The following is a 13,602-nucleotide window of genomic DNA, read 5'->3' on the forward strand; positions in this document are numbered from 1 at the left end:
TCAATGGTAATTGTGATGCATTTTTGAATGTTCAGTTGACTGAGTTTCATATTTAATGAATAAAGATAATAATAATAATAATTTTAAAAAAGGGATTGTTTTATTCTGTACGGCTAATTGAGCTCACGAAGAAAAGGCGAGCTGTAATTGCAACGAATGCATCAACCTCGCCATCACTGAGCCGAGGTGACGCAGTGGTTAGAGTGCAGTACTGCAGTTGACTGCTAGTTCAGCAGATCAGCGGATCAAATCTCACCGGCTCAAGGTTGACTCAGCCTTCTATCCTTCCAAGGTGGGTAAAATGGGGACCCAGATTGTTAGGGGGCAATATGCTATTTAGTATACTGTCTTTGGCGTAAGCTGCCCAGAGTCCTCGGAGAGTGGGCGGCATAGAAATATGACTAATTTTTTTTTTTTATTTTGATTTATATGCCGCCCTTCTCCGGAGACTCAAGCCGGTTTACAAGGCGTTAAGCAATAGCCTTCATACTTTTGTATATTTTTATACAAAGTCATCTTATTGCCCAGACAAACCGGGTCCTCATTTTACCTATCTTAGAAAGGATGGAAGGCTGAGTCAACCTTGAGCCTGGTGAGAATTGAACTCGCAGTAATTGCAGACAGCTGGAAGCTAAATACTACCTTTAACAGTAGCATTAGTCTGCTGTGCCACTCAGGCTCAATCAATCAATCAATCAATCAATCTGTAGTTACCCCTGGACATTGGTGTTTCAAAACGCGAGTCAAAGCAAGCAAAAACAAGGCAATTCTGCGGTATAAAAACTGTGGGGAGGGGAAGAGGAAGGAATTTGATACACCTAAGAGCCCTCCCTTAATTCTATAAAAAAAAGAGAGAGAGAATGAAAGCAATATTTTAATTAGAGGCAATTAACAGGCACCATTTACCACTCCTGCACACTTCGTGAAAGAGCTTTTATGAATGAAGAAACAGAAGCAGGAAGGTCAAAAAACTGCACGGAGCGCATTCCACAAGGAATTTAACAATGTTACTTAAAAAAAATCAAAAAAAAAAATCACAGTTTTGATAGTTGAGTTGGAGGGGGACTTCGCAAATTTGCAGCAAAACTGTCAAGCAATTAAAGGCAGGATACTTTTGCACATGAACTTTAACTGCTAATTAAAAGAAAGAAAAAAAAAAACCTTGCTTAATTGCATCGCGTTCAACCGAAAATGCATAAATGGTTTGAGTAACACTTCAATATGCCTCCCAGCATCGAGTTAAATCTGGAGGTAAACACACAAACACAACAACAACAATAACGAACAGGAGTCATGGGGCAAGAGGAAAAACTTCCCAAGGGAAAGGAAGGTGTTGTAATCTTGTATATTCATATTTCTTTTTTTTTTTTCTCCTTCTTCTTCTGCTTCTTCAACAGCAAGAGGGAAGACTTCTAACGTTGGGGGGGGAAAACCACGACTTTTGACAAACAAACAAACAAACAAACAAATAAACAAACCCCAGTGGAATAAATATAATAAAAAAACCCACTAAAGCCACACGCCTACCAGCTGTGCAGGCCCAGTCACAACATCCTTTGATCATCATAAAATGTTTTTCAACCAGGAAGGTTTATTTTTTTCCTTCCCTCCCACACGAGCAGCTCCTGGATTCTGCACGACACAACAGCTTTCCTCGTCCAGCAAGCCTGCAAGAGGGCGGACTACAAATCCCATCTTCCTAAAGAAGCATGGCTCATAAAACAGGCACAGATAGTTAAGGCCAGTCATCCATCGCGTTTATTTCTCACGTTTAGGTTTCTAGGGTCATCCAAATCGAGAGTCGACCACTTACAAATGTATTTATTTATTTGTTAGCCCGCCATTATTATTTAGAGTAGAGTAGAGTAGAGTAGAGTAGAGTAGAGTAGAGTAGAGTAGAGTAGAGTAGAGTAGAATAGAATAGAATAGAATAGAATAGAATAGAATAGAATAGAATAGAATAGAATAGAATAGAATAGCAGAGTTGGAAGGGACCTTGGAGGTCTTCTAGTCCAACCCCCAACTTACGCAGGAAACCCCACACCACTTCAGACAAATGGTTATCCAACATCTTCTTAAGAACTTCCAGTGTTGGAGCATTCACAACTTCTGGTGGCAAGTCGTTCCACTGATTAATTGTTCTAAATGTCAGGAAGTTCCTCCTTAGTTCTAGGTTGCTTCTCTCCTTGATGAGTTTCCACCCGTTGCTTCTTGTCCTGCCCTCAAGCTTTGGAGAATAGCTTGACTCCCTCTTCTTTGGGGCAACCCCTGAGATATTGGGACACTGCTATCATGTCTCCCCTGGTCCTTCTCTTCATTAAACTAGACATACCCAGTTCCTGCAACCATTTTTCATATATTTTAGCCTCCAGTCCCCTAATTGTCTTGGTTGCTCTTCTCTGCACTCTTTCCAGAGTCTCCACATCTTTTTTACATCATGGCGACCAAAACTGGATGCCGTTTTCCAAGTGTGGCCTTAACAAGGCCTTATAAAGTGGTATCAACACTTCGTGTGATCTTGATTCTATCCCTCTGTTGATGCAGCCTAGAACTGTGTTGGCTTTTCAAGGTGGGAAACGTATCCCACAGAGTCATTTTCTCCTATTTTCCCCACAACAACACGTGAGTTGGGGGGGGGGGGGGGAGAGAGAGAGAGAGAGAGAGAGAGAGAGAGAGAGAGAGAGAGAGAGAGAGAGAGAGAGAGAGAGAGAGAGAGAGAGAGAAGCCTGGATGCCTTCACCTTTAGACGAAACTTGCTCCTTCAAACGAACCCCCCACCCTCCTTCAAGTTCACTTCTTCGACATCCAGGGAGGTTTGGGCAACCATGAAATGTTGTTTTGCTGATGCCTCTCCCTTTCCTAAGTCTATATAGCCCTGGGGTTGAGTGTCTCCCTTCACAAAACAAAAAAAAAATCATCCTTTAAAATAATTTAGCAATGTGCAGTCATTCACCGGATGTTCTCAGCCTGGTAGGAAGGCTGAGAAAGTTGACGGAGCACACATGTTACGTTCACATACCATGTAGATTGTCTACAATTTGAGATTTGTGCAAACAAACAAAAAACCCAAAAAAAACCCAAATCATTCTTATTGCAGGTTGACCTTCATGGTTGCATAAATGGCTTCTAATTGTCTCAAAGGAATGGGAAAAGCCACATGAAAAGGGCGACAATGCATCTCAAGCCCTCATTCAGACATCGTACCAACCAAGGGAGCCCAAGCGACTTTTCTTTGAAGCATTGACCCATCCCTTCTGAAGACTGGGGGTTTAAGGGTCTGCGGCTTCCAATTTTTAACCTTCTGGCTTTTTCCGCCGCTCAACAGGCGTAAACACACCTTCTTTTGCCAGTATGCTAGTATGCTAGGTGCAAACTAGGTGCAAACTAATTTTGCAGCAACTACTAGGGCAAATCTAGACAGCCTACTAAAAAGCAGAGACATCACCCTGCCAACAAAAGAGCGTATAGTCAAGGCGATGGTTTTCCCAGTTGCAACGGATGGCTGGGAAAGTTGGACCATAAGGAAGGCTGAGGGCCAAAGGATGGAGGCCTTTGAACTCTGGTGCTGGAGAAGACTCCTGAGAGATCCCTTGGACCGCAAGGCCATCCAACCGGTCAGTCTTAGAGGAGACCAACCCTGGCTGCTCTTTAGAAGGCCAGATCCTGAAGATGGAACTCAAATACTTTGGCCACCTAATGAGAAGGAAGGAGAAGAGACGAATGCTGGGAACGATGGAGGGCAAAAGAAGAAGGGGACGGCAGAGAACGAGGTGGCTGGATGAAGTAACTGAAGAAGTCAGCGTGAGATTAAATGGACTCCGGAGGATGGTAGATGACAGGAAGGCCTGGAGGAACGTTGTCCATGGGGTTGCGATGGGTCGGACACGACTTCGCAACTAACAACAAACTAGGGCAGTGAATGGCGAACCTTCACGCGTGCTGGTCGCGGCCGCACTCCGGAAAAGCTGAAACTTCCGAGTTCTAGCATGTATGCACTCAGCTGTGGTCGTATATCAAGGACTAGCCGTACAACGGCCTTGCTATTACTTTGAAGGTAACAGCGGGATTTTTATTTCCCCCCCCCCAATTTACGTATGCATGTGTGTTATCTACGCACTTTCACAGTCCTATTGGTTTCAGCCCTTCGTGGTTTTTCATGCGCCCCTTAGAAAAATCAATTGTAACAGTAACAAGAGTGGGAAGGGACCCTGGAGATCATCCAGTCCAACCCCCTGCTCACGCAGGAGACCTATACTAGGGATTCGAACTGCCAAACTGCCGACCCTTTCTGATCGACAAGCTCAGCATCTTAGCCGCTGAGCCCACCTTAGATCAAGTCCTTATTCTCCTCTTACACAAAACGATCGTTTCTCGGGCCGAGTCAAATTCTACGGTTGCTTCAGATCAACTTTGCCCCAACAATCCACGATGCTTTAAGGCAGACTTTAAAACCGAGCCCAAAAGAGAAGGAAGAAGAGAGGAGAGGAGACAGCTGAAATTGGCAACTGAGCCTCACAGCTTTCAGAGGGATTGTTGATGTGGAGCTGTTGTTTTTAAAACAACAACGACAACTGGAGAAATGCTGGTGGCAGGGAGAGAGAAAAAAGCTTTCCAAATTCGGGTTTGTGACCGACCACAAAATAGCGGCCTCTTCTCCGTGGCAAATGGTGCCAAAGCTGAAACAGACGCGTCTTCCATTATAACGAAACAGGCCAAATTTGGCAAGCCGCCGTCTGCGGTGGCAGATCGTCACAAAAATCCCAAACACGAGGAATTTCTTCCCGTGGCACCTCCTGGGGCAGGAGTCAGCAACCTGCGGCTCTGGAGCCGCATGTGGCTCTTTCACCTCTCTGCTACGGCTGCCTGTCACCCAAAATATGCGTCACAACCACCAATTCGCGAAAATCCAAGAAAAGTTTCAGAAGAAAACAGAACGTTTAATTCAAACTACATATGCTACATATGCTAGTTTTGTGGCCGCTCAAGGAATAGTCAGGCACGGGAAAGGTTTTGTGGCTCCCGGTGTTTTCTTTTCTGTGGGAAAAGAGTGTTTAAGGTTTCAGACCCCTGTCCTGGAGGAAAGGAGAAAAACAAAGCGAGCCGAATGACATCCCCAAATATGGGATGACCTACTATACTGGGGTGGGGGGTGGGGAGAAAAGCCCCCTGTTCGGCCATTCAATTCTCCCCCCCCCTCTTTCTCTCCTTGCCGTGTGTGTGACATCACCATGGTTTCCGAGGGAACTTAATTGTGATGTCACAGAGGATTATGTTCAGAGGCAGGGAAATCCAGAGGGTCCCCCCGGGTGGGAACAAAAGGATCTGTTTTCATGCAAATTAGACCCCCGAGTGCACAAAATAGAAAGGGTGTCTCTTTTCAGGCCCTGTGAATGACAGGCATGAAGAGACAGGCAGGCCCGGGAAATAAAGACAAGCCGGTGAAATGTACAACTCTCCAAAAGTCCTCCTCGTAGGACAAACCGCAACGCTCTTTTTGTGGTGTGGTGTGAAAAGCTCTCCTCTTAGGACCCACTTTTCATTCAGGAATTCTCAAGAGAGGGCTGTCCCATAAAGGGGGGAAACCAAGTTTACCCCCCCCCCCGTGGCTTCTTTTTCGGGTGTCACTAGATTCCCCAGCCCAGCTGGGAAGAGGTGAGGCTCAAAAAACTGCGTAGATTGGAAGAGGGGGGAAGAGCCACCGAAAAAAGGAGGGGCTTCTCCTCGGGCCGGACGTGTTTGAAAGAGATCCCTTCACATCAGACGAGGGGCTATAAATCAACTCTCCAAATACTTCAAACCCCTTATCAGGAATGGGCTGACTTGGTGGGAGGCTCTCTCAGACACAGTTCAGCAAGATTAGGTGCCTTGGTGAATGATGTATCCTATTCGCAGGGAACGATATCCTATTCGCAGACTGCAGCGCCGGGAAATCCAACCTTTTACTATATAGGCCACCTTTTCAATTTTCTGCTTTTTTTCCCCCCCCCCTCTTCACCCTCCTTCTGTTCTTAAATCAGTAAACCCTTGTCTATTCTCTGAACCGCCTCTGGAAATCCTGTGATATATGTTGACAGCAGGGCTGGTATTCAGTTACTTTCCCTACCAGTTCGTAAATGTGAGCGCACGCTCACGTGCGTTCGCTTCGCTCGTGCGCACCACTTCTGCGCATTCACCCAGCCTCAAAAATGTGCCTAAATAAGACGGCATAGAGCTGCGGCGGGTGGACGAGCCCACCTGCAATTTCCGCTACCGGTTCGGACGAACTGATCCGAACCAGCTGAATACCAGCTGTGGTTGACAGGGAAGTTCTCTTCAGCCTGCCAAGTAGGTAATCCTCGACTTACAACCGTTGTTAAATCGAGGAATAGCTCTACAGGCTTTCTTACCAAACCCCCTGAAAAATGGAAATTCAAGCATTGCAACAACAACAAAAGGCAACAAAAACACTGAAGCTGGTATATTTGTTAGCCTCAGTACATTTCCTGCCAAACTTGTCATCCAGCCAAACAAAAGAGGAAAAGAAGAAGAGCAGGCTTAAAGAAAAAGGAACTTAAAATTTCAAGCTGAATTCTGGAAGCCAGCAGAAATATATAGTTCGCAGAAAAAAATCAAAATGGTGTGCCAACTCAAGATGAAGTCTTTTTGGAAACGGTATATAAAGAAAATCTCCTTTAAAGACACTCCTATCCTCACCGAGGCACATCAAATGTAAGTTTCTTGGGCAAAATAGCAAAATGCTTTTGCTAATTTTCTGGGCATGTTCTCTCTCTCTCTCTCTCTTTCCTGATCTAACTGGAGAGAAAATGACTAAAAATTTTGTTTTTTGTTTTTTAAACAAAGCCTAAACTACATTCTCCTACAATTGCAAAGCATGCCAAACAGACTCGGTGAACTTGATGTTTATATGCTGTTCTTCGAAACGAGCTTACAACACTTCTAAAAAAAAAAAAAATCACCCGGACGTAGGCAAACACGACATTTTCCAGGAAAAAAAAAAAAAAAAACACCAACAGCAAGCATGAATGTTATTTCATTCACAATAACTTTGCAGAAGGCGAGCTTAATCCCGATTAGCACTCATTTCAGAACCAGGCGTTCTCTCTAGTAAATGTTTTATGTGCAACGGAGTATATTTTCCCCCATATTGCTTTAAAATGTTCCATCCTGTGTAAAGGCAGAACCCGCACAAAATAGGCACTTGTCACTAAAACTCGGGGGGGGGGATTGGGAGAGACCACAAAAACTGAGATCTGTTGAAGCAGCCCTCTCTGCCCCCCCAAAAAAAGAGGGGGGGAGGTGTCATTCAGAAGCAAAGTACCCCACTCTGCACTTCAATAGTCTCAGATTTCAATCTGCCTTGTTTTTGTTTTTTTTTTAAAAGCACAGGGCTAGGGGGGGGAAAAAGAAATAATTCCTGAAACTCTGAATGATGATTCCATAAAACGAGATTCCTGTTTAGCTGTGTGTTTGCATTAGGGTTTTTTTTTTAAAAAAATGGTTTGACTTGTTGGGAAAAGAAAAGTAGCTTCAATTTTTTTGCTCAAAGTGCTGACGTTCCCATTATTATTAGGGTGTGTCATTCCTCTAATTGCTCCAGCCATTAAGTGACTAAGAAGAGCATCCTTTGTTTTAACTGAAAATTCCTCTTTCCTTGGGCTCTGCAGCTTCTGTGGGTTTTCCTCCTCCTTCCACTAAGATCGTGGAAATTCTCTGGTAAATGGGTATTTTCTCCCCCAGATCGGAAAGCGGGGTGGGGAGTAGCCCGTGAGGTTGCAAATGATGGGGAAGAGGGGGGAGGGAGAAAAAATAGCAATCCTTCAAACTCAAGTCAGAAGTGCCACTCAACAAACTTTTCTTTCTCAACAGGAAACAGCATCCAGGAAGTTGGGAGGAATCGATTTCAGCACACGGGAAGTTCCTGTCTGAAAAAACGTCGGCAAAAAATGAGCCACCAGAGAGACATGCATATATACCCTCAAAAGCTTTCTCTGTTCTGAAAACGTGCACACACTTATCAATAGCCCGAAGGAAGTCCTCTTTTAAGTAACCAAAAAAAAAAAAAAAAAAGGATTTCTAGGAAGCCTCTGGAGGCAGAATTTGTGGTTTGATTGATGAAGTGTGCCATCGTCTTGGGGTCCATTCTTAGCAACCAACGCAGAAACTTTCCTCCAAGAGGATCCGTCCTCATCCTTTAGTTCTCTCAATGGAGCATTCATTGCTGCTGTTTATATATATATATATATATATATATACCAAGTTTGCAGCCATAGCTCAGTGAAATCACATCCACTATCCTAGGCTTCTTCAGACAGCAAGCAAGCATTTTGCTGCCTATTGGGAGACTGCCTATTGCTGCCTGTGGCTAACTGATGAGGACCAATTAGTCTGAAATAGATCTATTTCAGACTGATTGGTCCTCATCAGTTAGCCACACCCTTACCATATGTTCCCTCCCCGTAGAGGCTAAGCATTTACTACTAATACTTAGCCTCTACGGGGAGGGAATATAGGGTAAGGGTGTGGCTAACTGATGAGGACCAATCAGTCCGAAATAGATCTATATTAGTCTCCCAACTTCATGCTGTTTATTCTCTTCTTCCTTCCTTCCGTTTTGCCCAGAAATATGGAAGCTGTGTCCAAAATGTGATACAGATGGCCTTCAACTTATAATCGCACTCGTTTGCAGCATCCCCATGGTCACATGATAAAAATCCAGACGCTTGGCAACTGACTCGTATTTAAGACGGTCAAAGGCGATCCCCCTTTGATGACCTTTTGATGAGCAACGTCAATGGGGAGGCCAGATCTACTTAACAACCTTCTGACTAGCTTAACAACGGAAGTTGATTCACTTGCGGCAAGAAAGGACGTAAAAATGGGGCAAAACTCGCTTTTAACAAATCCCTTACTTAGCAACAGAAATTTTGGGCTGAATTGTGGTCGTAAGCCGAGGACTACCTATAGTCTGTGCCTGGTCATTCGTACTTCGAGCTAAAACTCTGGATAGATTTGTCCTATCTGTATGTTTTCCTGGCTATCCATGATAATTCTTAAAACACCAAGATTGCAAAGGCTCTTTAAAATCCATTTTTCTGCCTCCAAAGTGTATGAAAGGGAAACCCAATGTCTTAACGCGACAACTAAACTGGAAAAAAAAAAAAGGGGTTCCTAATAATTACACCAGAAACAGGAAATGGATTTGCCCACAACTCAATTGCTTCAAACCAGGGTTTTTCCCAGAGATTTACTGCCACGATGGGGGAAAAACTGAAGCTCCCGGCTTGCTGGTTCCACCACATTGTACAAATATTCTCCATTGACAGGCCCTGCGTTAGAGGGAGGCGGCAAAAGATGAGAAGCGAGAGGGAGGTGGAGTGTATCTTATTGCTACAGTCTATTAATTAAGGATATATTTCATGGTTATAAAGGGGATTCGGAAAATGCTACGATAGCACTTGCCCACTGGTACTTTTCTCGTGTGAGAAATTTACTTCTGAAGGTGAGATTAAAGGTTTATCAGACTGGCTTGCAAAAAAATCCACACAGGGAACAAATACTGTACAGGGGGGGAAAAAATCTAACTGATTGTTCTCCAGTGGTCATACATTATTGCAGACCAAAGCAGAGATTTGTGGGTCACGTATAAACCAAAAAAAACCACAGGAAAAGACTAAAAAGGCATATATTTTCATGGCTATTTTCCTCGCCACTAGAAGTCTTCCAAGACTCAGTACAGTCCAAAGCTTCTGGAAAAGGAATCCATATAGCAGACGGTGTGTGTTTGGTGAAGCCTCTCAAAACCCCACAATGTGTGGCATCTGGATATCCAGTGTGTCTGAAACACTGGCCAGGGTGCTAGACTTTGTGTTGACCGAGACTTTCAGAAAAATAATACATCGGAGAGGAAGTGGCAGCATCGTACTTCCACAAAGGCCTCTGGGGCATCCATAAAAAAATTAAAAATATTATCTGACTGCAGGCCATGTCTGTAGATGGAGCTTTTGTCAGCCGTTCCCCCCCCCCAAAAAATAAATAAAATAAATAAGGTAACCTGGGATACAAGAATTATGCAGGCAAATCTAAACGAAGAGGCTAATGTGAAATCCTAGCTACCCTGAATATATTTCCTTAATTCGCTCATGAGAATCAAACTGTTCCTTATAAAATTACCCGAGGAGACAGACGAACAGTTAAGCAGAACAGAACTGAGGCAGATTTCGAAACCTTCTGCTGCTTGCAAAAAGTCCAAAATGCAGCTTCAGCTTCGCAAGCCTTAAAACTGATGACATCCACAGAATTTATTCGGGCTTTAAAAGTCTGCATCATTTAACAACGACGAAAGGGGGTGGAAGGAAGCAAAGGATGCAAGCCTTAAATAAAAGAAAACGAGAAAGGTTTTTGTGCAACCATTTCAGTGAGCAGAGGAAGAAAAACAGAAAGAGGGGTGGGTGGGTGGGAAATAATCCTGGTAGAAGAAACTCCAGAAATCAAAAATTCAAAAAGATGGGATTTCTGCAAAATTGCAAGGGCAGCACCTGAAGCTGGAAGCTGGTTACTGCCTGCATCCTTCAACATATACTGGAGCTTCTGTTATATTTCACCCAGACTTCCTAACACTTAACATCCTGTCTGCAGCTTCAATGCCCTTACTCAACTGTTTGAGACAGACATTACACAAACTGGCTAGCCAAAAAAAAGAGAGAGAGAGAAGGGATTGGGAAACCAAGAGGCAATTATAGAGTCCATGACCTTATCCTTTTAACGTGATACCACTGAATTGAACAGAAGTTTGCAGAACCAAAAAAAAAAGTAAAAAGAAAAAGGAGGGAAAGAAGGATACAAATGTCATTTTTATTGATTTGAGGAACACAATACCATGGGAATCCAAGCAGGCTGGTGTTTTTTTTTCTCTTGTGTCTGTTCAGCTGTTGTTTTATTATTATTTATTGGTGACTGAGAGCGATTTATTCAACTCTAAAGACACGTGGGGAAAAATTCTGTCTCTGGGCATGTTTCCACACCTCAACCACAAAGATTTGAGAGGTCTCTGTGTATTTCCTTTAAACCTTTGGAAAGGAAGTTACGTTTCACATATTTCTGTTAAAACAAAAAGCTTATGTTGTATAATATTCCTTGAACCAGGGGCCTTGGAAGTAAAATAGAATATCCTGATAGGTAAGTACTATTTTTTTCCTTGCATATTTGAGTATAAATAGAAATTTTCCCAAAGCTCCTTCCCAATGGGCCTTCTTTACTCGGACACCTTCTCATTAAGATTTCAAGAGACTGCAATCAAAACCATCCAAAAAGCACCCAATTGGTGATTTACTCAAATCAAGGCTGCATCTCGGCTAAAAAAACAGCAATTGATTGAACATCTTAATAATGTCAAATTGTTTATTAAAATTACATATGGGTAAAAAAAAAAAGAACATTCTCCCAGTTTGATTTATCAATGGGGTATCAATAGAGTATCACAGAATAGAGTAGCATAGAATAGCGTAGAACAGCGTAGAGTAGAGTAGAGTAGAGTAGAGTAGACTAGAGTAGAGTAGAGTAAAGTAGAATAGAAGTAGAGTAGAGTAGAGTAGAGTAGAGTAGAGTAGAGTAGAGTAGAGTAGAGTAGAGTAGAATAGAATAGAATAGAATAGAATAGAATAGAAATGTTCTCTCCTATGACTTTAACGTGCATTTAAGGTCACATTGATTCATTAGATTAAATGTCACAATCCTTTCTATAAAATGATCGCAGTATTCAGGCTTCTCTATCATCTTCATTCAAATGCAAAATAAAATATAATGATGCTCTGGAAGATCAGGGATGTGGTCCTTCAACAATAGCTTATTATACTTTCACAACTGAATAACTTATTTTTGTTAACTTGATGCTCCCCAAAGAGGTGCCATCTTGATAATATTTGGAGAGTGCCGCCCATGGGAGAAGGGTGTGCGTAAGTTCGCGTCTCACACCAAGCACAAAAAGGGTTGTCTGGCTAGAGTCTTGTTAAAAAGACACACACAGAGTGCTCATTAGTCCAGCATGGGGATCAGCATCCTGCAGTTCATGGTAACTTAACTCATCAAAAACCACATTTCTCCCCCCACCCCCAGTTGCAATCCACAGAAGACTTTATTTTGAGAAACAATCTACCCAAAAGAGTTGTACTGGAAGAGTTATTCTTCCCAAGACAGGGGCTCATTTATGGCTTTATGCCTTATACCAGGGATGGCTAACCTTTTCCAGACCGAGTGCCCAAAATGCAAGGCACGCGCGGCCCCCACACATGCACCCCGTCCCCCATATGGCCCTCCTGCATGCGCCCCCTGCATGTGGGCACGCCACCCCCACGTACATGCACACACGGCCCCCTGCACACACACATACGCAAGCGCCCCACCACATGCATCCCACACACATGCGCGGCAGAGACCTGACAACCAGCTGGCTGGCGGGAGGCGAGCGTGCATACACGGCAGAGCTGAACTGGGGTGATGGCTCACGAGTCCACAGAGAGGGCGCTGAGTGCCACCTGTGGAACGTGTGCCATAGGTTCACCAACGCAGCCTTATACCAATGCTGGCGAACCTTTTTGGCACCAAGTGCCAAAAAGGGCGCACTTTGTGCATGCGTGCTCGTCAGGGCCGCAGCCAGAAAGAGGTATTGTCCAGGGGGCATGCGCGCCGGATAAGGTGCTTCCGGATAAGATACTTCCGGCCAGCAAGTCTTCTGGGTACTGCAGAGGGATGAAAGAGCCACATGCGGCTCCAGAGCTGCGGGTTGCTGACTCCTGACCTACGGCAATGCATTTTTAAGAAAAAAGATCAGTATTTCCTAACTGCCCGCCTCCAAATGTATGGACATTGCATTTCCCACAATTCTCAATCGCGGCCATGGAGATTCTGGGAACTGAAATGTGCCAAGTTGAAAGAACAACTATACATACATATAAACACTCATCTGACCATGATCTTTAAACAGTACTCTCTCTACCAGCTACTTGTCCTTCTTGCAGACCTACGAAAATGTGTAAAAAAAAGAGCCTTCTTGAATTTGGAAAGGTTTGCTAAAGCAGGCACATTCTGAGAAAAAGGTTGAGGGAAAAAGGAGAGGGAAAAAAATCAATTTACAAATGAGGGAATTCCAACAGGATGCTCCTTACTAGCATACGTGCAAAGCCACAAAACGGGTATTGAGTTTAACACAATGGCACAATGACATTACAGCTTAACAGAGTAAACCCAGCCAGAGTCACACATTCCATTAAGTCCAGATAGCCCAGATGGTGCATAACGAAGCTATAAATCATGGCTTACGAAACATAACATGACTTAAGTTTGCACAATTACACTAAGCCAAAGCTCGGTCTAAATTCAGTGCAAAATAAATACTCCCCCCAAAAAGTATCCTAGCTTAGTACTGTGTTTCTCCAAAAATAAGACCAGGTCTTATATTAATTTTTGCTCCAAAAGACACATTAGGGCTTATTTTCTGGTTAGGTTTTATTTTGGGGGAAATACGGTACTAAATGCACCCATCTGGCTGACGATCTTAACTGGGGCTTATTTTGGGGGGTAGGGTTTATAATAGGAGCATCCTGAATA

General features: G+C 43.6%; 1 protein-coding gene and 1 long non-coding RNA gene across 2 annotated transcripts in view; one reads left to right on the top strand and one right to left on the bottom strand.

Annotated features, from left to right (window-relative positions):
• SKI (SKI proto-oncogene) overlaps positions 1–13,602 on the bottom strand; it is a 136,777-nt gene that overhangs the window by 115,563 nt on the left and 7,612 nt on the right. The gene's annotated exons all lie outside the window — the stretch shown is intronic.
• LOC117675829 (uncharacterized) lies at positions 5,681–7,993 on the top strand. Its single transcript, XR_015730062.1, has 2 exons — positions 5,681–6,708; positions 7,867–7,993. It is a non-coding gene; the product is annotated as an uncharacterized LOC117675829 (long non-coding RNA).

This window comes from Pantherophis guttatus, chromosome 15 (genome assembly GCF_059756535.1).
Source record: "Pantherophis guttatus breed Tessera chromosome 15, ASM5975653v1, whole genome shotgun sequence".
NCBI lineage: Eukaryota > Metazoa > Chordata > Lepidosauria > Squamata > Colubridae > Pantherophis > Pantherophis guttatus.